The following is a 25209-nucleotide window of genomic DNA, read 5'->3' on the forward strand; positions in this document are numbered from 1 at the left end:
TTTTTTTCCTAACATGCATACTGGATTGACATTTCACCAAAGTTAATATAACAGTATGAAAATAATGAATGACCTGGAATGTACATTTTGTTATGAGGAGCTGTGAGGGGACTTGAAGTGGGCTGTAGAAAACCTTCCAATAATGGTATTGGGCAAATATTACTAAATATAAAATCTCTAGTCAATGTTACTGACTGATAGAAAATTGTAACTAATAAAACAGTGGTTCTCAGCCTTTTTGTCTCCAAGGTCCACATCTGATAAACTATGTTATGCTTGAAAATACATTTATTTTTCTTTTGTTCTTTGATTCACAGTACACAGACAGCAGCAGGTTTATAAGGCTGCTGTAACTTTAAAGGATTAGTTCACTTCAAAATGAAAATTCTGTCATCATTTACTCACCCTCAAGTTGTTTCAAACCTGTATAAATGTCTTCTGCTGAACACAAAAGAAGATATTTTGAAGAATGTTGGTGACCAAACAGTTGATATACCCCATTGACTTCCATAGTATATATTTTTTACGTGTATATTTTTATGTGTTCCACAGAAGAAAGAAATTCATACAGGTTTGAAACAACTTGAGGGTGAGTAAAGTATGACAGGATTTTCATTTTGAAGTGAACTATTCCTTTAAGACATGATGCACAGATCCATTATTCTGATACATATGCATCGTCTCTCTCACCCGTTTACGTTTACTTAAGACATATCCGGCTGAAGAAGACACGCAAGAGAACTCAATTCAGAATTTGTGCACTTTATGAGAGGCGGCTTTTTGTGAGCCCTGCACAGAAAACAGCACGCAAGTGCCGAATTGAGTTCTCTTTTGCTTGAATGGTTTTAAACCACATTAAAATGTGCACAAGTGAAGTCGCTAAGTGAAATTTTATTCATAACAACTGTCCGATTCCTGACCTTAAGTATCAGATTCCAGAATTGGAATCAATTTTCGATTCCCAACCCTCTACTGATAAACACATACATACACCAATGTGAACACATGTACAGAGGCAAATATATAGCTTATCTTCAAACAGGTAGACCAAAGTTTATGTACGTGGCGTAAAAGTAACAGAATGATGAAACAATCCTGGGGAATTTGATTTGCTTTTAATAACCTAGCCACCATTTGCCTGGCTCGAGGGGCTAGAATGATCTTAGGGAGGCTGGCAGCATCTGCAGTCAATAATTTAAAACTGGCAGGGAGCAAAAGAGATGCTACTCTGTGATCAGCGCTATTCTTAGGGGGCACATCCATAACCCAACACACACACACACACACACACACTTCTAAGCCCCCGCTGAGTCCTGATGGGGAACGAGCTAAAGTAAGGGCATCAGTTACATCACAACCATTCAATACGTCAGATGAGCCACTGACACGAATACTCTGCCCTTGACTGAGCCGTGAAAACGGGAATGTGATCTCATGACCACGTGTGGTAAACCAAACCCATCTATTCATGAATTCTCTCGGATACCGACTGGGTATCTGTCGGTAACGGATCTGTCCGAATACCACCTCCTCTCGCAGCGTGCCTATTCATTTGAAAACAGAGCGCTAGCTGGCATTGCGCCAGGCATCCGAGCCTCGTACACTCGCGCTGGCATGGGTCCCATCGTCGCATCCGCCCATGCAAGGGCACAGAGCTGTGACGTCACAGAGGGATAATTTTGGGATGACGCACACAAGCTTGGCGTGGAATTATTTTGGCTGCATGGGTGAGATTCCTTCCGACCATTGTACTCGCCTGAAATGGAAGTTATTTTGGGAGGAGCGTGTGCTATTTAAGGCGAACAGGACTATTGGAGAGAGACACCGCTGGGGTAAAAGAGAACACATTGCATTTTCTCCAAGCGTCTGTCTACCCCTGCTGACTTGGAAGAGGGAAAAGGGTGTCTGAGAGTGGAAGAGGTGGTTATGGTAACTCACTGTGAGACTTCAAGCTGTAAAACAAAGCTAATTATAACAGTACAAGACTGGCAAGAGGCTATAAACAGTATTTAATGTGTGCCTAAAATAAAGTATCAAGGCAAAAAAAAGATAGAGAGAACAAAAAGTGTTTAAAAAAAAAACATTCCTATTTTTATCCATTACTAATACAGTATGATTAATGTCTCTGCACAATAATTTTAGTTAACACTTATCAAATGGTCCACTTTATACATTCTACTATGTAACTTTGCAACTACATGTTAACTAATGCCCTGTCCAAATACTCACACTTGCGGTCTTTGCACTCGGCCACTTGTCTACTTGCATGACGTATTTCCTGTATTTCCAAGTGTTCAATAAACGAGAAGACGGCAAGTGTTTGCAAAACTTTTGATTACTCAATGGGACACACTTATAGTCTTGCAAACATGCAAGTGTTTACAGAGCTTTTTTTTATTTTCAGTACTTTGCATTTTTAAATAAACTTCTAAATGTCTGTTCTGTAGTCGCTATGTAACTAACAGAAGACAATATTAAAATTGTGGTGTTTCTAATTAAGTGATAAAAAAAGCAGTTGCAAATCTTGTACAAAATAAACATACCTACTCATCTTTGCACCAATAAAATGTGCAACACTTTATGTTTTACTACCAAATGATATGTAATATCTAATTAATTTAACAACTTACAGTGGAATGTTTCCTCGATATCTTGCTTGGCATGTGAGATCCCGAACATAATTTATGATGGGATACGCTTAGCCTCGAATGTAGCTCGGCGGTTTTCAAGATAGTGTGGGTTAAGTGTGCATTAAGGGCACTGCACTTTGGCATTTTTAAGACATAGGACAGTATTGAGCCAGTCACTTGAAAATCCAAAATCTTGATTTTGAGAATGTTTGAGATTGTGAATATGAGTCAGATGCTGACAGGCAAATGAGCTCTGACGAGGACAGTGATGATGATATAAAACATCTGTTTAAACTGAACCCTTACAAGCTCCAAAAGTTAACAAAATACGTTTTATTTATTATATCGTTATATTGTAACTCAGGTGAGTTTTATATTATCCCGACAGGTAGAGACCCATCCGTGTTAGATATAGATCTGGATCACTATAAAGACCGGAATATATAATAATGATTGGCGAAACATTCATGTATTCCACTATTTTTACATTCTGATACCATTTCTGTTTACTAGCTCTCACGTAAAGCTTTAAAATAGTGTTACCATATTCAATACAACAATACCATTTAATACCATAAATGTGATCTTTAGCAAATTACATTGCAGTGTTGTGATGCCCAATCTCACATGTAGCATATAAAACAACTTATTTTAAGTATTTAGTTTTTTATTAATAAAGTATTTAATGTAATACCTGCCATTTAGCGACTGTCAGCATAAAAATAATTATCAGCTTATAATTATTAGCCAGAATCTGTGGCGCTACCTAAAAATAGGTCATAAATAGCTGTAGGATATATGCTACTATTGTTTGCAACGTTTTGTGTTACATTCTATGTGGTGCTTCACATTTTCTCACATTAATTTTGATTGGGAAAAAAATACTGTTGTAGCTTGCAAATGTAAAAGTATGCAGTACAGTATTATTCTATTCAAAACACTAGTTACAGTATACTTACAATATAAGGCAACTCTACAGTTACAGTAACGTCACTAAACTGACCACATAGTATCTTAATCATGTCCGGAGTATCAGGTGACAGAATAATACTTCTATTTGTGTATCGTGGTCACATAGACTCACTCAGTTGGCCATTTTATCATGTGAGGGATTGACATAGGCTCATATCTGTGTCTCCGGCACCACCAGCTTCCACCTTTCAAGGTTTCTGATTGCACCGCTTTGTGAGGAGGTTGCATTTTTCATTCCCACAGCTCTGTGTAAAGTGATCCCATCATTCCTGCAAGTGAAGCCGAAAATGTAGCTAGAACTTGTGCCTGTGTAATACCAGCTGCACTCTTTCAAATCCATGTGTTTTTAGCTTAAAGTGTTTCTGGCACATAGTCTGGCATATAGTCACAGTGTGGGACCAGACCAATCACCTCATTCCTGTTTGACAGCCATTGTTCTCTGAAAGCAGCATTTGAGACATGATCTTTTTTCTTTTTTTTTATCTAGAACTGTTCGATTCAAGGAACCTGGGAAGTGAGAAGGGGATAAAAATCTAACATTTGAAGTCAGCATGACATCAAAATTGTATTTAAACACAAGCCTGGTCTTATTGTGCACGAATGACCAGTAAAGCCTTGTGAAAAAGAAGTTCCGTTAATTGTTTTGTATCTGCACTGCAAAAAGCACTGTAAAGTTCAGCTAATTGCATTATATAAACTTAGGGGCTGTTTACACGACACTGTCTTCAACTAAAAACGTAAAACTTTTTATGCGTTTTGGCCATTCGTTTACACAACAATGCCGTTTTGGTTGCCTGAAAACGCAAACTTTTGAAAACGGGTTTCAAAGTCTCCACGTAAACAGCAAAAACACGAATCTCTGAAGACGATGACGTCATGCACATGCATATTAAGTGTTCAGTCTATAGAGTTTCATCGCCATCTAAATGGTCTGGCAGAAGAATACAGGGTTTTTAGTCGTTTTCGCGGGTCCGTGTGAATGGGGATCGTTTTGACTGTACGCGGAAAACTCAAAGAAAAAACTTCTCCGTTTTAAGCATATCGTTGTCATGTAAACGTGCCCTTAAACTACAATACTTTTTCATTTAATTGCAAATGACATGCAGTTAAGTGTCCGAAAAAATTTGCACTTAACTATATTCTTTTTAAGTACATTATTTCCGATTTTAAAAAGTATTACATACTTTTTAAAAGTATGATAAAGTGTACTTCTTTTTCACATGCTCCACCACTGAAGCAACTTCCCTTTTCAGCTTATGTCACCAAGGCAACTTTTCACATTCACTGATGGATAAAACCAAGATTCATCTCTTTCTCTTTTTTTTTTTTTTTTTTTTTTTGAAATATGCCACAATACAATAGTAAAACAGGCTGCGGATATTATTTCATGTTGATTTAAAAGCCTGGCGTTAGATTATTTCACAAGAATTCATCCCTGGAGCTATGCACCACAGTAGAATATGACTCGGTTCCAGAGGAGCTGTGATTTAGAAAATGAAAGCATGTTTTCACAAAAACACAAATAAAAGAGATTTAAATGAAGCACACCTTACTAATCAGCCAATATGCAATAATTAGCTCCCATTAGATGTCATAACGGAGCACAGAGGGAACTCGGGAATGGTTAGGGAGTATCAGGATGTGTGTGTTTGTGTTTGACGTACAGCTGCGCATCACCTCTGGAACATGTTGTTATTCTGCAATCAGCATTCTCAGAGTCTGAGCAGTAATAACAGAATAAAAGCGAGAGAAAGACAAAAACATCTCAAAGCGGTGAATATCAAAGGTTTAGCTGGGGAAAAAGCCACATTATGCCACACGTACAACTCTCATCTAATCGCGGGCAAATGCAGACTACTTACAGGAGCAATGAGGAGGGTAATGACAAAGTAATTTTGACTAATTTCGCCTGGCTCTTTCTCCCGTTCTGTCTGATTGTGTGAGAGCCTTCTGCATCATTACAGTAACATCTGCAGTGACTAACCGAGCGTACATCACCCAGTAAGAGAAAGGAAAAGAGGGAGGGAATGGGAAAAGTGAGAAGTCGTGGAGAGAAAAAGCATGCAGGACGGATTTGAGATTCGAGACGCTAATATAGATGCTCAATGTAAACATTGCCTCCTGGCGTCAGTGAACGGTATTAGGCAAAGAAGAGCCGAGCTTAAAAAAACAACTGAAACAAAAACAAAAGAGTACAATAAGATGGGAATAATTCATCCAAACATTAAGGCCTGGTTTCACAAACAGGGCTTATATTAAACCAGGATTAGGCCTTAGTTCAATTAGAACATTAGTATGTTTGATGTTCCTTGGAACAAAACATTACTGGTGCGCATCTTGAGACAAAACAATGGCGCTGGTGTAACCCCTCTCACCCGGGTCCTTCACACCCCGCTCCGTGCGGGTCTCGAACCCGGGTCTCCGGCATGAGAGTCAGACGCTCAAACAAGGAGGCTAAAGACTGCAGCCTCTAGCGTCTGTCGCTAGAGCGCCTTATGAGATCAGAGGAGTGAGGTTTACTCGCACAGCAACTACTAGCTGGCCTCTGTTACACTGGCATATTTTAAGATATGACAGTGCAAGTTGTTTTCAGTAAAGAAAGGTCAAACATGCATTTTAGTCTGGGACTACCTTAAACCTTGTCTGTGAAACTAGGCATGAAATTCTATCACTGTTTACTCACCTACCAAAGGCCGAAAATGTATATACGATAATCTCCTCCTACTGTGAGCTCTGTAACTGCATTGAGTCAGAGACAAACTGAATCAGATAATCTTATTTATGTTGAAAATTGTTTTGACAGTGTACTTGTAGTGTACTTCAAATCTTCAAAGTACATTTACATGTGAAAGTGAATTTTGCATAATAGGTCCCCTTTAAATTATTGTTTTAATTATATTTTGATGTGTTGACTAACATACTAGAGCACATGTAAAGTACTTGATTATGATTTTAGCTGTAGTATGTTACTCAATATTACATTTAAAAGTTAATATTTGTAAGTGTTCTTCAGTGCAACTTCATCATTACAAATGTGTAATTAAAAATATATTTAAATACACAAATTATAAGTTTTAATAGAACTTTCATTAACAAAGTATTTTAGTTTCCCATAAATTACTGTTTGATGTTTCAAAGACAATAGAAGTAATTATGAAATTACATATAAAGATGTCCTACTTAAGTGGGTAGAAAATACTCTAAATTTCAGCTTGCATATAAATTTAAACTATAACATTTTCATTTAATTGCAATTAACATGCAATTAAGTGTCGAATTTAAAGGGTTTGTTCACCCAGAGTAACAATTCCCACCCTTCTGCAGAACAAAGATATTCTAAAGATATTCTCTATGTTCAAACAAATTTGGTTACCACTGACTTCAACTGAATGGACAAAATAAACAATAACACTAAGACGTTCTTCAAAATATCTTATTTTATGTTCCACAGAGGAAAGTCATACATGTTTGGAACAACATGAGGGGGAGTAAATATTGACAAAATTTTAATATTTGGGTGAACTATCCTTTGGATTTCTTTTTAGACCTCATATGGGTCTAAAAAGACACGAGGATGAATATATAATGAAACTATTCTTTGAGCAAACTATTCCTTTAATATACAAGTCAGCTTCCTTCCCCGATGCACGAAACAGTAGATACTAAATGGATAAACTATAGTTCCCGCATAATCGCTGACTTGGTGCCTCAAGGGATGATGAGTCAGTAAATTTCAGCGGCATAAACAAACAAAACCACATTTGCAGCCATTGCCTTTGACCGGCTTTGTCTTAATCCAATTGGAATAGACTTGATTGGCAAAATTCATTATCGTTTCATCTAGGCCGTCGCATGAGCGGGTAAATGCTTAGTCGTGCTGTCTGTGCGCATGCATGAAAACACATGCGTTATCCACATTTGGCATCATTGCATTATGAGTAATGCTGATTTTTGAGTTTCCACAAAACAATTGGCCACATGCCTAACCATTTTTTTTCCACCTAAAGAAAAGGCACACAGAGGGCCAAAGGTCAATAATAAAAACACACAAGTCTTACACGAATGCTTTGTTTAGTTTCCATAGATTTTTTTCTATACATTTCTACACACATACACCACTGCCTAACCTTTCTGCAATACATATTCCTCTGTGGGCAAGAAAATAAGTCTTGTAGCTGTGCTTCTATTTATCATCCGGTCCATGTCTGTACATTAAACTAGCGGTGTGGTGAATGGACACTTGAAATGGACCAACTCACTGACCTCCTTCATTCTGCGGTCTGTGCCGAGCGTGAACACCTCATATCACACCGCACACATGCAATCAAGGCGCAAGCCATTGGAGAATAGGCTTGTGTTGAACATTTTCTACTTCCTGTGAATTTCTGGCTGGATCCCAGTGGTTACATAAGCTTGGCCATTTGTCTGTTTCTTCCGTCCAAACACAGTGGAACAGGTGCCCGTGAAATTAAAGTTGGTCTGGTCAGACTTGTGGTGAGAAATGCAAGAAAAGATTTTGACAGAACTTCCTATCATTGAGGATTAAGCAAGAAGAGAGACACATCTGAGCTGTCATAGATAGATAAAACATCTCGAGCTCTTTAGACCTGCCAGATTGTTTCTATGACACGCATCTTTCTGTATCAAATTTTCATGAAACTGTTATCATACTTTTTGTCACGATACTAGACTTTGTGTGCTAGTAGCAGCATAAGTGCAATAGTCTTTTTTTCAAACAATGAGTAAGTACTGTTCACGCCAGGACTTATGTGGTTTGTTAACGCCTATATTGCATAAGAAAAAAATAGGTTTATAATGCATTTACTGTGTTGTATGCCTAGTTCAGAGCCAAAACTGTGCAGGCCTTATGTGAAAGTTCTGTCATCATTTACTGGTCCAAACATTAGACCAAAGCAATGAGGGTGATGGCATTAAACCTGAACATACATTTACAATAAATACAACATTTTGATTAAAAAAACAAGCACAGGTAAAATTACATACTTTAAACAGACCCAACTCATTCCCAGAAATGAATCAGACATCTCAACACTACTTGGAAGAGAGAGGAAATGCTACCAATGCAAAAAGAGTGATTATCACTGATATAATATACTTTTGGGGCTACGCAACTACCACATTGACACTTCAGAAAGTTCATAAAGAGATTGTAAAACTAATCCCTCAGAATTGAGCGGTTTAGTCCAAAGTTTCTGAAGAGACTCAATGGCTTTATATGATGTTTTTGATGAAATTTATGAAATTTGAGCTTCCGTTTACCACAACTGATGTGGGAGTTGATGAATGTTTATATGTGAATAAAAGCCTAAATTCAATCTGTTCAACATATAAACCGATCGTGTCTCTTCAGAAAATTTTGACTAAACTGCTCAATTCTTTACAATCTCTTCATGAACTTTTTGAAGCGTCAAAGTGGTAGTTGTGTAGGCTGTCAATGGAGGGACAGAAAGCTCTCTCAGATTTCAACAAAAAGATCTGCATTTGTGTTCCGAAGATGAACGAAAGTTTGTAACAACATGAGGGTAATTCATTTTTGGGTGAACTAACCCTTTAATTGCGAACTAAACGTAATGTTTTCGGGCACTTAATTGTTAAAGGGGTGGTTTACTGCCTTTTTTCTTAGCTTGATTATGTTTATGGGCTGCAATATAACATGTCTTCGTGTTTCGTTTGTTAAAAAACGCCTTATTTTTCATAAATTTCACCTTTATTGTAAGCCGCTTCCTCCTCTGTCATTCGAACGACCGGTTGACTTCCTGATTCTATGAAACCACTCCCTCAGAAAGAGGCAATGAGCTCAGATTGGTTAGTTCGGCCGGTGTGTTGTAATTGGCTAAACTGCGTCCGGAATCTTCACGCCCATTACCTTTACGGGCGACAGTTGCATGTGCTCCGGACCCGGTCAAATGTAATGGTGTCAATATTGCCTCATCAGTTTGAGCCAGAATCAGACCCAGAGAGCGGTGATGAAGAGAGTCAAGCAGAACCTCCGCAAACACGGCTCTTACTAAACGTTTCTGAATGGTAATTTTTTTTAATTATTATTATTTTCTCAAAGAATTCCCATACGCTGTTACTTGAAAATGCTACTGCTGTTTGTTAGCTTTTGAGATACGCTTTCCCCCTGATTAAACATTTAATATAACTGAATACATGACTGAGTAATACCGTTTTTTAAAGATATTGTTTTATTGATAGAATGAACAACCGTTTAACTATTCACAAAACTTACCGGTTACTCAGTTTGTCATTTTCTTTAGGTGTACATGTGATAACAGCAGCTGAAGTTCGCTGTTGCGATAATTTTTTGAAGTTTGTACACGTTTCTTATACACACAAAATAACATCGAACTAACTAGCTACTATAACCAAACAGCTTTGGCATTGGTTTGCGTTCTTGATCAAATCAAAAAATTACGTCATAAAGTATACATGGAAAATACGTTTACAAAATTTGTACATATACAAATTCGGGTCCAAAATGTTTATACGCATCTGTCATATACTAAAGCCAGCGCTGGCATTTTTTTACATCCTTGATAAAACTAAAACGTACGTCTTAAATTATACAGGCAAATACATTTAAAATGATTAAATCTTACTTGCAGGTTGTGGCCTCTGGTTTTAAAGCTGTAACTGCTTCATGTTGGAGTAATAGTTTCTTGTTGAATCCGACATTGAACTCGTGTAGATTCTGGAAGCTGTCTTCCGTAAAATGCGCAGCACAGAGAGCTAAACTACGATTGTAATTGTCAGGAACATAATCAAACTTAAATTTTAACCATTGTTGACGAACTACAGCGTCTGTAGGAAGCCTGAACACAGAAGACCTGACAGCTACAGCTCTCCACTATAACTCCTCCTCTTCGACAGCAGAACATGTTCCGGAGGGAGGGTTGATGTAAATGTATGGGTTAGTTACGTATAAAACCCGGGAAGTATCTCGTTGTAGTCCCATTCGAGTCGTTTTTGTAGGCATTAAACTTCCTGATTTTTAAAAGACAATATCTCTGCTTACGTTGAACTTTCAGCGCAGCAACTTTGCAGATACTGTTCATGCACCAACAGCAACATTACACAGTATTTAAAATGAAAAAAGTGAAATAGCAATCAACCACCCCTTTAAAGAGGCTAGGATTCATAAACCCTTGTATTATTAGCGACACCGGTGGGTGTTAAGTGAACTGCAGCCAGCGACTAATTTCTTAAACTCGCACTCGTGCACACATAACGTACTACAAAAGACTGAATGTGATTCAATGCCAGAATACTCACGGCTAATTATTTATATTGTCTTTGAAATATGGTTATAGCCGAATGTACAGGCAATGATAAACTAAAATATACTTTAATGTCATTTCTATTGAAACTTGTGTCATCTATTTCAATATATTTATAATTACACATTTGTATTGATGAAGTTGCAATTTATTTAAGTTGCAAGTTCTTCATGATCTTGTATTTTGTTTCAACTGTTAACAGATGAAAATAAAAACCTTTCTGTGTTCTTTGAAGCATATGTAGCCTATCATAATCAGGATCCTCAAAGGAGAACTTTGAGAAGAAAAAAAAGCCCTTGAAAACAACAGAGAGGCTTGACAATCTCAAACAGAGTGGTCAAACCAAAGCGACACTTGCCCTAGTTTTTTCTGTCCTCAAGTCTCAGACGGAGCCCATCAGCAGAGATACATCAGGCTGTGTCACGAGTGCTCAGAGCTCGGTGCGTTATCAAGAGATACAGTGGCATTCTATCATGGCGGAGTTGAACGCTTATTATAGATTCTATTAAGATGGGCCCAAATTGGACCTCTCCATCAGGTCCAGCACACCTTGTTTGTTTTAGTTCTTGACAGTGAGGTAGAACGGCTTTATTAAGCTCTTGCGAGATAAAGAAGGAATTAAAGACACAATGAAATAAAAGGCTATTACTATTATCACTTATTTCTTGTCAGCAAAGAAGTAAGCAGAAGAGAGGATAAAGAAATGTTGAGGTTCAGCAAACTTGTGAACACTTGAGAAACAAAGCTGCCTCTTATAAGCATTTAGTACACTTATGTTCTGTATTGTTTGCTTGACCATCCAAGAAGTTTTTATTAACAAAAAAATGCCGACAGTCTGTGTATTAGTAGTAGGGATTTTTCGATTACACTTTCTGCAGGTTTCTACACCAGTAGGTGGCAGCATATACCTGTCTTTATGAGTGAGTGAATCATTCATTCAACCGATTCATTCAATTCATTCAACTGATTTATCCAGGAAACCAAACCGGAGATCTTTATGATTAAGTGATTGAATCATTCACTCGATCAATTCATTCAAACACGCTTTTTGGAAACATTCATATTGGAACGCCGCTACTGTGTGTTTCTCTGAGAAACGAAATTATTCATTTTAGCTTTGAATTCGTTTGGAAATATTTTTATTGGCAAAGCAAAATTACACAAATTAAATAGCAATGTAAGTCAACTGCATGTTTTCCAATACTAACTTCTAAGTCAAGAAGAATAAAATTTGCAAAATAGTCAAAAAGAAAAATATAGAATGATGTTAAAATGACATCTGCCAACAATGAAAGTGCATACCTTGTGAAAAAGAAGTGTACTTAATTGTATTGAATGTGCACTTGTATTTTAAAAAAAAATACTTGCAGATAATACAATATTAATGAAATAAAAGGCCACTTAATTGCATTTTCATGATTGTGTTTCTTAACGGTACACTATGTAACTTTTGGTCCTCTACTGCTTAAAAAATAAAACTGCATTAATTTTGCAGAAGAACATTGTTTTGGTTGTGCTTTGGCTCTGTGTGACTGTGCGGATTATCCTACTGATCATAAAACATTTACAACTAGGCTTAAAGGATATAAAAAGGAAAAGAAAGGATCTCAAGCTGACTACCTGAAGACAATACTGTAGCTATACCCATTACAGTTTTTTACAATCGCTAAGACATATTTCTCAATACTTATGTCACTTTTACATTTCAAATCAACATCTCCGAAAAGCCAAGCCGATGTTGATTCTCGTTTTATTACAAGCTTTTTGTCAGTAGACTCTCCTCAGTTTGAATGAATGAATGAGGCACTTATATAGTGCTTTCATATGTACTACTGTACACCCAAAGCGCTTTACAATTCAGTCAGGGGATTTCTCCTCAACCACCACCAGTGTGCAGCATCCACTTGGATGATGAGACGGCAGTCACAGTACAACGGTGCCAGTGCACTCACCACACACCAGCTATAGGTGGAGAGGAGAGAGAGTGATAGAGCCAATTCAGTGGATGGGGATTATTAGGAGGCCATGATTGGCAAGGGCCACTGGATGGAATTTAGCCAGGACACAGGGGTTACACCCCTACTCTTTACGAGAAGTGCCATGGGATTTTCAATGACCACAGAGAGTCAGAACCTCGGTTTATCGTCTCACCCGAAGGACGTTTGCTGTTTTTTTTTTTTTTTTTAAAGGGTGATTGCCAAGAGGTTGGAGATTTAGCTGCTCCATGTCAACCTTTCAGAAGGATTGACTATGATCATAGTTTAAACTATGTTAATTTTGAACAAAAAAGTTACATACTGTAACTTTACACTTAAAAACTTCAAAAAGCACCTTGTAATGTCAATTTTTACTTGGAAATACATTTTAAATCGTATTTTAGTAATGTTTAATCATGCTTTAAAGAAGTTAATTTGATGTGTTGACATGCTAAAGCATATGTAAAGTACTAATAATAATTTTAATAATCGTTTAATATAACTTAATTCGAAATGTAGTGTGTTATTCGATAATACATTTCAAGCTAATACATTTTAAATGCTTGTCAGTTCATCCAGCAGTACACTTTAACCATATTTCAAAAACAATAGAAGTAATTATGAAATCACAAATAAAGATGTCCTTAAGTCCTACTTAAGTGGGTTGTACTCTAAAGTTCAGCTAAGTGCATTTAACAAAACTTTATTTCAATTAACATGCAATATATGAAAACATTACATTCAGTTCACGCTTAAATGGTTAGTGTGTAATATGAAAACGGCTGAATTTTCTCCTGTGCATGCAATGCATGTATAGAGCTTAAAACTGTTGCGTGGTCCAGGCATTTCAATTAAAATCTTGGACATAAAAAGGACTATTAAACTGACATGCATGTAGATGATTGAATATGTAAGTTGGATGAGGTACATCATCGCCAGCCATTCTGATCATACTTCTGCAAATGGAGAGCTTTGTAGGAGCCACACGGCGCAGATTGGTGGCGATGAATTGTGGTGTAAGAGGGGGTGGAGAGAGACGAACAAATCACACACTTCTACAAAGCATGACAAAAGACAGCTCATTTGAATATTTATGACCAAAGGCGCTGCTCGTAAATGATCATTGGTGATTAGATCACGGGCCATCAGCGCGGCGATGAGCTATGGCGATGGTAGGTGAACGGGATGCAGAGGTGTAAATAAGCTCGGGGAGGAGGAAAATGCCCAGCTCATTTCACCTGGTGTGAATCGCTGCCGCAGCTGATGATGCTCGATTCAGACAGTCATGAACAAGCATATGATTGGCTAGCAGGCAGTTCCTGCGCCTCAACAGAAATTACATACTGTTTCTCCCTCCCTATATTTTCAAAAATAGTTTAGGAAATAACACATGAGATGAAAGCAACAGTTTATCGTGCAAGCTTTTGTAAAAACCAGAATACATTTAGGATGAATTTAAATTAAAGAGTAACTTACTTTTTTTAGAAGAAGAAAATGTGAATGATGTGATGCACGGAGCTGTAATTTTTTTGTGCTTTGAACAAAAGCACAAGTCATGTACACTCAAAATGAATCATGGCATAGTTGTGAGTTTAGAATCTCATAGCATAGAATCTTATTTTCAAAATGTTTTCCAAATTTCTTTGATTCAGTATAATTAACTAGTTCTGGCATAAAACTCTAGATGGCGCAGTCTGATAAGTATTTGACTCATTTGGTAGTGATCACATTATTAAATGCTGATTGGTGGCTTTTGCATCAGCGTCCAATAAGCCGCGGCTCAAAGTTCAAACAAATACCGGGGTCTTGCTCGTAGCAGTATGCAGCATGCTTTCAGAAACCCTCCACCTTCCCCAGCTCCACCTGTATAGATCTGCCACGGTGGTTAAATCATGTATGTTACATGTGCAGTAGCAGCAGCATGTCTTACATGCTCACAGCAATGTCTGTGAATGTATTGGCAGTAGCAAGTCTCTGTACTTTCTCTGCAGCGGTAGCATAGCAAATCTATTCTGCCAAGACCAAATACATTAACATTGCCATATCCATTACCATGCCAATCTCTATTACAGTTAAAAAAGTATGAACATGGTTTAAATACGACTAGTAGTGGAACAAGCAAAATCGAGGTTAAAATGTGTGAGATGGTTAACATCAAATAAATATATAAATAAAACATTTAAATAACATTTAATAGTACACTGTGGTCATAATGGTCAGCAACAATTCTCAGGTAGGCTGTGGCGTTTAAACAATGATTGACTGGTACTAAGGGGCCCAAAGTGTGCCAAGAAAATATCCCCCACACCATTACACCACCAGCAGTCTGAACTGCTTTCATGTTTCTTATACCAAATTCTGACCCTATCATCTGAACGTCACAGCAGAGATCAAGACTCATCAGACCAGGCAATGTTTTTCTAATCTTCCTTTGTCTAATTTTGGTGAGCCCAAAATGGCGAGTAGCAAGCAAGTGTGAGTTATTTCACTCTGTAAGAGCTCAAACTGTTCTTTTCATGCTGATGAAGCACTAAAGTATTCCAGGACTAAGTTCAAGCTACTCTCGGGCAGAGAGGATGTTTTTAATTTGGCCAGTGCCATTGCCATAAAAAAAAGTCTTGACTTAGTCATGGCTGCCACCCCCAATTTCATGATGAGGACAACCAGAGGTTTTTGAACTCAAAGTGTGTTTTATTTTCAGGGAAGGTGGCCCTTCAAGTTATGAAAATAGTTTGGCTGTCACACCTGCTGAAACTTCAAGGTTCATGTCATCTGAAGCGAAGCCAGCGAGTTGTACAGTGACACTTTAAGGGATGCTGGGGAAAGAAATGACAATTTAACAGGCCCTGATGGGATGATACCTGAGGGATAAAACACTTAGAATAAAAGTCCATCATTCTTTTATCAACAGCTATTATACAATTTACCAATCAGAATTTACCAACACAACATACAACACTGCAAAAAACACAAGCGCTGTTCCCCAAATGTGTTTGCACTTAGGAGGGTAAGTATGTGGAAAACAGTGTGGAGCAGGTTACACTGCTGGACCTCAGAAAGGATTCATCAGTTCCCCATGATGCAACAGGCCCACAGGGAACCCTGCTTTCCTTTCTAGAGGAGAGAGAGAGAGAGAGAGAGAGAGAGAGAGAGAGAGAGAGAGAGAGAGAGAGAGAGAGAGAGAGAGAGAGAGAGAGAGAGAGAGAGAGAGAGAGAGAGAGAGAGAGAGAGAGAGAGAGAGAGAGAGAGAGAGAGAGAGAGAGAGAGAGAGAGAGAGAGAGAGAGAGAGAGAGAGAGAGAGAGAGAGAGAGAGAGAGGGGAAAAAAAGTGCAAGCAGCAGCCCAGAAAAAGAAGGCCAGTGTCGCTCTTTCTCTCTCACACCCTCGCAGGGACAAGACATTCTCTTACTCCCTGAAGATTTGATCAGCATTTAAATATATCTCTCCTCATATAAAATATCCTGGGAGTTATTGGGATAATAACTTGTCAGCTAAAGCGCCATTAATAATAAATTCCAATAAATTATAAATTATTGTAAATGTTTTTTCTTCATCCTTGTTTACTGATGCTAAACCTATGAACACAAAACTTTAACTGACTTACTTGCTGCGGGTGTGAGGGGTACTGGGTTCTAATTCAGCCCAATTTGCCAAAACTGCTAAATTAATTGTAATGCACACAAACAACATTTGGAAACTCCAGCAGCTCTAGAACTGGAGATGCTTCTTCTCCAATGGATTCTCTTTGTACACTTTAGCATAATTTTAACAAGAGGACTTAAGTACAAACTGAATGTAATGTTTTCAGACAGTTAATTGTAATGTTGTAATGTAGTACATTTAAAATATATTTAAAAAAAAAGTACATTAATCTAAAATAATATATATTAAATGTAATATCAAATAACAGTTAATTATAATCAAGAACTTCCTGTGCTCTAGTTAGTCAACACATCAAAATAAGTGTACTTCTTTATAAAATGACAAAAGATTATTATAACATAATGATTTAAAGTGTAATTTAAAGTAAAACTTTTAATTTTGACATTAGTGAAGCTCATAGTAACAAAATTTCCCCATGGGGATAATAAAAGTCAACAAGAACAACAACATTACAAGAGCACTTTTTAAAAATGTACTTAAAAGTGTGTTAAGAAACAGTCATAAATGTGTACTTTTATTTCATAAATATTATCTGCAAGTACAGTTTTTTTTAAAATAAATATTTGAAACATCTGAAACACAAGAAGTGTTCAATACAATTAAGCACAATTTTCTTTTCACATGGGACATCCCTAGCTATTGCAAGTGGTGAGGACAATTCTGCAAAAAGTGGCATCAACACGACCAATCTCTCCCAACAGCAAATGGCGCCTACTATATGTAAATGTTACAGAAATTAAAAAAGGAAAGGTTAATGAAGTCCAACACAAATATCAAGTTACTGAGCTAATGTGATATGGATTAAAGTCTGACTATGTTGGTATGGATATCCAAAAGCTGCTATAAAGACTTTAAAACTCTTTCTTGAACTGATAAATCCCCTGCAGCCACAGACAAAGTCATTGTATTGCTTTCCACGTTTCCATTCCTGGTCATATGTGTCAGTGAAATAAGACTAAACGCTCCCTGGGCTTCGATTCTCCCTCTGGAGATGAAGTGATAATGTTAATTTAAAGTTTTAAGACCCACTCTAAAACGAGGCATTAAGGAATAAGCTAGATTGATTGAGGGAATAATTGGCAGCTTATTTCTTCGGCAGCAAAGGAAATTCTTTCTTGATGATTCCATCTCTGCTGCAAAAACATCCCAATTTCGCAAGCTTGAATTAGCAACACCCATACGTATAGAATAACGGAAGGAAGCTTTTAGTTCTTGGCAGATCCATTGAGGTTAGTAAATCATCAGCATCAATAATTCACCAGTACAGCCTGTTTCTTTGATTCTAGAGCTCTATTGACCTCATCTCAAATCACGCTGAAGCGATCACGGCTGAGCATGTGCAGCGTCAGCAGGAAGTTGGTCTCTGGTTTCTACGTGATGCTTACACCAGGTTGCTTCAGTTAATAAAAGGCAACTGTTTATTAACTGATGCGGGATCAGTGCTTCACTGTATGTAATATGATAAAGATCGGAGAATATGAAGAGAGAGAACATATGGACTGCCTCGTGACTTCTCAAACAGAGAAAGGTTTAAACCTAAAACTTGCTACTTTTCAATAGTTGTTCAATCTGACGCATCCATTTAAAGGAAAAGCGAGTCATTTTTTTCAAAGTCAAAAACATATTTTTCAAGGGACGACATTCATACTGTGAAACACTCTGACTCTCACTGTGAAAACATCCTAACCAGCTTGACACAGTAACATTGGCTCAACCAATAGCATGAGTTTGGGGGCAGGGCTGTTAGTTTGACTGACCAATGGCAGAAAAGGGGAGTGTTCAGGAAACCTGCTTAGAAACAGTCGTTTTCTTCACCTTTAAGAAAACTATCATGAAAAGACAGTAGAACAAACTACAGAAGAAAAGCAGTGTGCACATTAACTTAAAATGGAAATATATTTTTACATACTTTTAAAGGGGGGGATTTTAATCAAAGTAATCAGATTATTTTATTTTGTTCAGAAGTACCAAAAAACTATTTTCCTCAGTTCAACTCCCCAGTGTATTTACTTTTAAAAGCAGATTTACAGTGAGGCATCAGGACTGTTGACAAGGCTATTAAATATGCTTTCCATAGGCAGATTCCACTACACCTGGCCGAATGTGGCACTGCTGTTTGCTGTACTGTTGTTTGGGGATTCAAATCTGTTTTGCTTTTTATGCTGTACAGAAACCCTTATTAAAAAGAATTGTACTGTTCAGTATACTTTTTTAAAACCGTTCAATAATGTCAAGCTAAAAGTTTTACTGTTTAGTACATTTTCAATCATTGATTTAATAATCTTTTGTTGTACTATAAAAAAGCACAATCATTTTTATGAGTTGGCTAACATAAAAGCACATGTAAAGTAGTGTTATTCAATAATTATGCCCTGGTTACACAGACAAGGCTTAAGCCTAGTCCCAGACTAAAACTCATGTTTGAACTGTTTTAAATGAAAGCAACTTGCACTGACAGATCTTAAATGTCACTGCCATCAATATACACACAAGTAATGTTTTTTTTAGGTATGTTTATAAAAGCTACCTCAATGTCCAAATTGAACTAAGACCAAATCCTGGCTTAATCTAAACCCTGTCTGTGAAACCAGTCCTAAGAGTTAACCCTTAAATGCATGAATGTTTCGCCAATCAATATTACATTTTCGGGTCTTTAGCAACCCGGATCTATATCTAACACGGATGGTTCTCTACCTGTCGCTATAGTATAAAACTCTCCTGATATTAGAGTAATAATTAAAAAAGAATCAAATACAGCATATTTTGTTAACTTTTGGAGCTTGGAAGGGTTCAGTTTCAGCTGATGTTTTATACCATCATCACTGTCCTCGTCAGAGTTCATGTCCCAGTACATTCAGCATCTGACTCATATTGGCAATCTTGGCAAAATATTGGCAAAAATTCAAGTATTGTTGTGCAGAAAAAAATATACTTACTATGTTACACATCTCGGGTCGGATGTTACATTTTTACAAAATTAATGGGAAAACAGGTATTCTTTTAGAATTGTATTATTTTTTCTTCTTACATTGTTTATAATGAATTGATTGAGGAATACTAAGAAGGTTGATGTCTAACTTTAAAAAATGAATAAGGTGGAGGGTAGTGGATGACATCCCGGGTCACTTATTGGCTTACTGCACAATTAAAGTCATCTCGTAAAGATCGTATTTATAAGTTGAACGCACATGAACGGCACCACAATGTCGTAAATACAAGTGGGAAGCTCGGGATTTTCTTTAAGCCCCGATCTTTACGAGTTGGGGGCGTGTCAGGAGAAACATGGCGGAATAACACAAAACTTAAAAGTATTTAGCAGTGATATTGTCAGGCTTTTCTATTTACAGCGAAGTAATCTAATGCCTGCACAGAATATGATGCCATTATAATATAACAATGTAAAATGTAATGATAAAGTTTGCAGTGGCTTCATAAATGAATTAAAAACATAAAAAAGCAAAGCACACCTGATGCACTTTTCTTTATTCTTCATTTTTCAGAACTAGAGTTTTAGAACCTTGCTGTATTTTTTTGTAATTAATTAAGAGAAAGTGACTTGAACTTGATAAGACCCGAGGTATGAATTTAAGGGATAATACATTTTAAATGTACTAAATTGCAACTTAATCATGACACCTATATAATTATAGCCTATGCATGACATACAAGTTTCAACAGAAATTGCATTAAAGAATAGTTTAGTTTATACATTCTTGTCAGTACATTAAGAAGAACACATTATTTCAAAGAAAATTATATATAAAGATGTACTTAAGTCCTACTTAAGTGGGTCAAAAGTCACCCTAATGTTCAGGTAACTGCATTTAATATAAATGTACATTAAGGGTCCGAAAACTTTCAGTTTGCGAAAACTCATGAACGCTCTTAATGACGTAATCTGCAACAACTTTTGGCTTCATTTTTCTACAGTGGAAGGAGACACATCACCTTTTTTTTTTTTTTTTTTTTATAGTCTAAAATGCTAATATGTACTTTTTTCCACAGAGGAATGTACGCTATATATTATTTTCTTCCACCTATTCAAAGTAAGATTTGAAAACCAGCTTAGACACAGCAGTATCAGTTTAATATCTGCTTATACGTGACTTATTACTAGGAAAGAACCTATCAATCCCTGAAATTCATGCATGCAACTATTTAAAGTAAAGAAAAACATGTCAGCAGCAAACAGAAAAATCTTAGTTCAGTAAATAATATTCCTCTCAACTACGCAAAACAAATGCGCGTTTACCCCCTATAAATCAAAGCCAGTCAGAATACAGTCCTAGCTGGTTAACATCAGAGAATTGTTGCTGGTTTTGGTGTGCTGGAAGCAACCATTTGCAAAATGTCAAATTAAAATTTACCCCAACATTAGGGTAAACTAGCACAGCGCTCATGGATCTGTTAAAAGGCAAGTGTCCCTTCAGAAGGGGAGTAGAAGCTTCTTGTTAAGGATCAATTTGTGTGGACAGCCGTACAAATGGCAGCGAGACACAAAGTTGTCTTTGGCATACGCCGACGTGATTGATGGCTACACACCTGCGCCGTAAATCCTCCTGACAATGCTGAGACGGATCTCCTGCATGCGTTCTTTCTCTCGCTCGCACAATCACACACCCCATCCCGTATCCCTAAAGCTCTCGCATCAGTTTTTTTCCCTTTCCTTTTTTAAATAGATATCCAAAACACATCGCTCGCCCCCCTCCACCCCTCACCCCCCCTCTCTTATGTTCGCCATTGTAATGTGCAAACACACACAGCCAACACATAAATATGCTTATCAGACACTTTATATGTAAATTCTCAGGGAGCAATGAGTGGCAGGGAGTTTATATTGTGAGGCTGTTACAAAAATTAAAAAGCTATCCTTAGTGAATACCAAATGAAGTAATTTCTTAGAGTAGGAAAAATCTTGTGTTTCCTTTCATTTTTTTTTTTTTTAGGACGATCAAATCTAGACAGTGAACAACAAAGACTGTAGCAGGCTGTAATTTGAAACCCAAAATTTGCAGTGCAAGACAAAAACTGTTTCGAGGAGACCTCACCCCAAGAGCATCTTTTTAAAAGCTGCCACCTTAAACATGATTTGTTCTCATGTGCCATCTTTTTTTTTTATACAAGGAAGGCCTCGCTCCTCTCAGAGGAACATTTTCACAGCACAGAAAACAAATGTTCAGTACTGAATTAGATGATTTCATTTTTGTCATTCTGATTTCCTGTGAGGTTTGGCCAGTTCAGTTCCTATAAGAAATTGTGAATTGAAAGGAAGGTCTTAATTTTGCCCATCCCTGTTAAATGATTAGTTCACCTCAAAAATGTCTTAGTGTCTTTTCCACTGAAGAAAGACATTTTTTTGAGGAAAACATTTCAGGATTTTTCTCCACACAATGGACTTCAATGGTAACCAAATTGTTGAAGTCCCAAATTTGAAGTGCTTCAAAGGGCTCTGCACGATCCCAGCTGAGGAATAGGGTCTTATCTAGCGAAACGATCTGTCATTTTCTAAAAATAATAAGAATTTATATACTTTTTAACCACAATTGTTCGTCTTGTGTTGGTCTGCAACGCGCCAGGCATTACGTAATCACGTTGGAAAGGTCACGCGTCACGTCATCTATCTAAGTTATTTGTCTGTGTACTCCGGTTCAAAAAGGTAGGGAAGGGCGAAAAATTCCATATGATTTTCTCCTCCAACTTCCAAATCGTCCGACATCTTTGTTTTAAATTATTATTATTTAATTTTTTTTCGTGACCTTTCTAACATGATGACGTAATACGTGGCGCATTTCAGAGATGGTCCAAGACGGACATATGTGGTTAAGAAGTATATATATATATATATATATATATATATATATATATATATATATATATATATATATATATATATATATATATATATATATATATATATATATATATAGGGCTCTGCACGATCCCAGCTGAGGAATAGGTCTTATATATATATATATATATATATATATATTTTTTTTTTTATTTATTTTTTTTTTAATTACCAATCGTTTCGCTAGATAAGACCCTATTCCTCAGCTGGGATCGTGCAGAGCCCTTTGAAGCATTTCAAAGCCCTTTGAAACTGCATTGATTTGGACTTCAACAATTTGGTTACTGTTGAAGTCCATTGTGTGGAGAAAAATCCTGAAATGTTTTCCCCAAAAAAACTTCATTTCTTTTCCACTGAAGAAAGAAAGACATGAACATCTTGGATGGCATTGGGGTGAGTAAATTATCAGGAAATTTTCATTTTGAGGTGAACTAATCCTTTATTGTTGCATGTACAGTGAGGAAAATAAGTATTTGAACACCCTGCTATTTTGCAAGTTCTCCCACTTGGAAATCATGGAGGGGTTTGAAATTGTCATCGTAGGTGCATGTCCACTGTGAGAGACATAATCTAAAAAAAAATAAAAATCCAGAAATCACAATATATGATTTTTTAACTATTTATTTGTATGATACAACTGCAAATAAGTATTTGAACACCTGTCTATCAGCTAAAATTCTGACCCTCAAAGACCTGTTAGTCTGCCTTTAAAATGTCCACCTCCACTCCATTTATTATCCTAAATTAGATGCACCTGTTTGAGGTCGTTAGCTGCATAAAGACACCTGTCCAGGGCTCTACAGTGCGAGTATTTCACTCGCATTTGCGCCTAAAAATAGTCATGTGCGAACTTGAAAAATAATTTACGAGCACAGTGCGCGAGTGACGGGCTGTTCTCAATACACTGAACAACAGTGCGATGAAGCGAAGCATACCATTGATTTCACATGGAAAGCAAGCAAGAGGACGGGGTCGCAACTGTGCGATGTGAACATGATGACGCGCTTAACTTTATTCAAATTAGAGCGACGATTTGAATCGCAACCAATAAGCCAATCACTGAAATAGTGTGGGAATGTGCGGGAACTGCTGGATTTTAAGTGAGTCAGTCAAGTGAATCCTCCCAACAGTGCTAAAAATAAACGTGTGAGAGCGTGTTATTGGCTATATGTCATGTTGTAGCCAGATATGATGACGCTACTGCAACACGCATCACGACAGACGATCGAGCGATCTATTCATCAAAGCCAACGCGCAAACTGCCGTAAATGAAAGTGAAAGTAAGTCGTAGACGCTCGGCTCAACACACAATCATATTCAAGAAATGATATGATATTAATTAGGCTAGTGCTGCTGTCGCTCTCTCCTATCGCTGATTTTAAAAAATGAGCTTATGATCATTATGCAGCTCATATCTGTTGCTTTTGGTGACGTGAACTCTGCATAGGCCTACATTAAATCTGCTTATTACATGGCTTGGCTGAATTCCAATGTAGAATGCGGTCTGTTATTTCTTTATAACAGACCGCTGCGGAGTATAACAGACCGTTGCCATGAAAAACAGCGCGTTGCTATGGACGCGGAACGGACTATTTTCTTTGGCGGAAGCAATACAATCGTTTTTAAATCAATAAACTCCTTTTTAAATCAATAATTCGCGTCAAATTATTTATTTATTTTGTAGGTAGCCATGTAATAAGCGGGATAATGTATAGAGAGGCGGTCGTTATAGCGAATAACAAGCCCTTCAGGCTGTCAAGACCCCTCCGCTTCGCGTCGGGGTCTCGTTCAGCCTGTCGGGCTTGTTATTCGCTATAACAACCGCCTCTCTATACATTATCCCTTACATATAGCGCGGGAATAGAAGATCCGATTTATATCAGTTTTGCGAAAACACACTTATGTGACTATGTCTGGCCCAGAAAGCGAGATCGGAGGAGAGAAAAAAATATGATCCGAATCGAACAGTGGAAACATAAAAACATACAGGACATCATTAAAACTGCAAAAAGTGTTTAGCCTACTTATATTTGTGTAAAACACAACATTGTGCTTTTGTCAAACTGTAACCTACAACTGTCACCCAACCAAAATCACACACACACAAAATTATCTCATCTTTTGGACATTCATCATATTGCATTGGTTTTCATTTCTTGTCCTAAAACAAAGCACTAATCTGTTTATTTAAGTTACACATTCTAAATTAATTAAAAAAGAAAATCAAATGTGTTTTTAATGGTAGTATTATTTTACACAAAATAAATTATTTATAATTCAGATGAGAATAAAGTTAAAGTTAATTAAAATTTTAAGGAAACAAATATATTGATATGAAATATAGCAAATTAATTTTAAATTCATTCAGGTACAATTACCAAACATATCTCAAGGTCTTTTGAATAAAGGGTGGCAGTCTTTCATTATCAACTGTTGTTGTGGACTATACTGGAGAAGTATTTGTTCTCCATTTGAGTGAGATGTTTTTATGTGGCTAATTGAGCAAAGTGCTTCCATATATTTTATTATTATTAGTATTAGTTCAAGAATAAAATAAAAATATCGGATTGATATTGGTATCGGCAAATAACCAAAGCTGTGGCATCGGTATCGTATAGGAAGTGAAAAAGTGGTATCGGGACATCCCTAGTTTTGATCAGTAAAAAAAGCATAAAGTGACCAGGTGTAAACAGGCCCCTACACCATAAAAAAAGTCAAGTAAACACTTTTACGCAACACAGTATGACGCCTATAGTCATTATCTCAAAAGACCAAGTGCAAAAAACAAAACAAAAACAAAAACATAACAAGGAACTCCTG

The sequence above is a fragment of the Scardinius erythrophthalmus genome (genome assembly GCF_964197995.2).
Source record: "Scardinius erythrophthalmus genome assembly, chromosome: 2".
NCBI lineage: Eukaryota > Metazoa > Chordata > Actinopteri > Cypriniformes > Leuciscidae > Scardinius > Scardinius erythrophthalmus.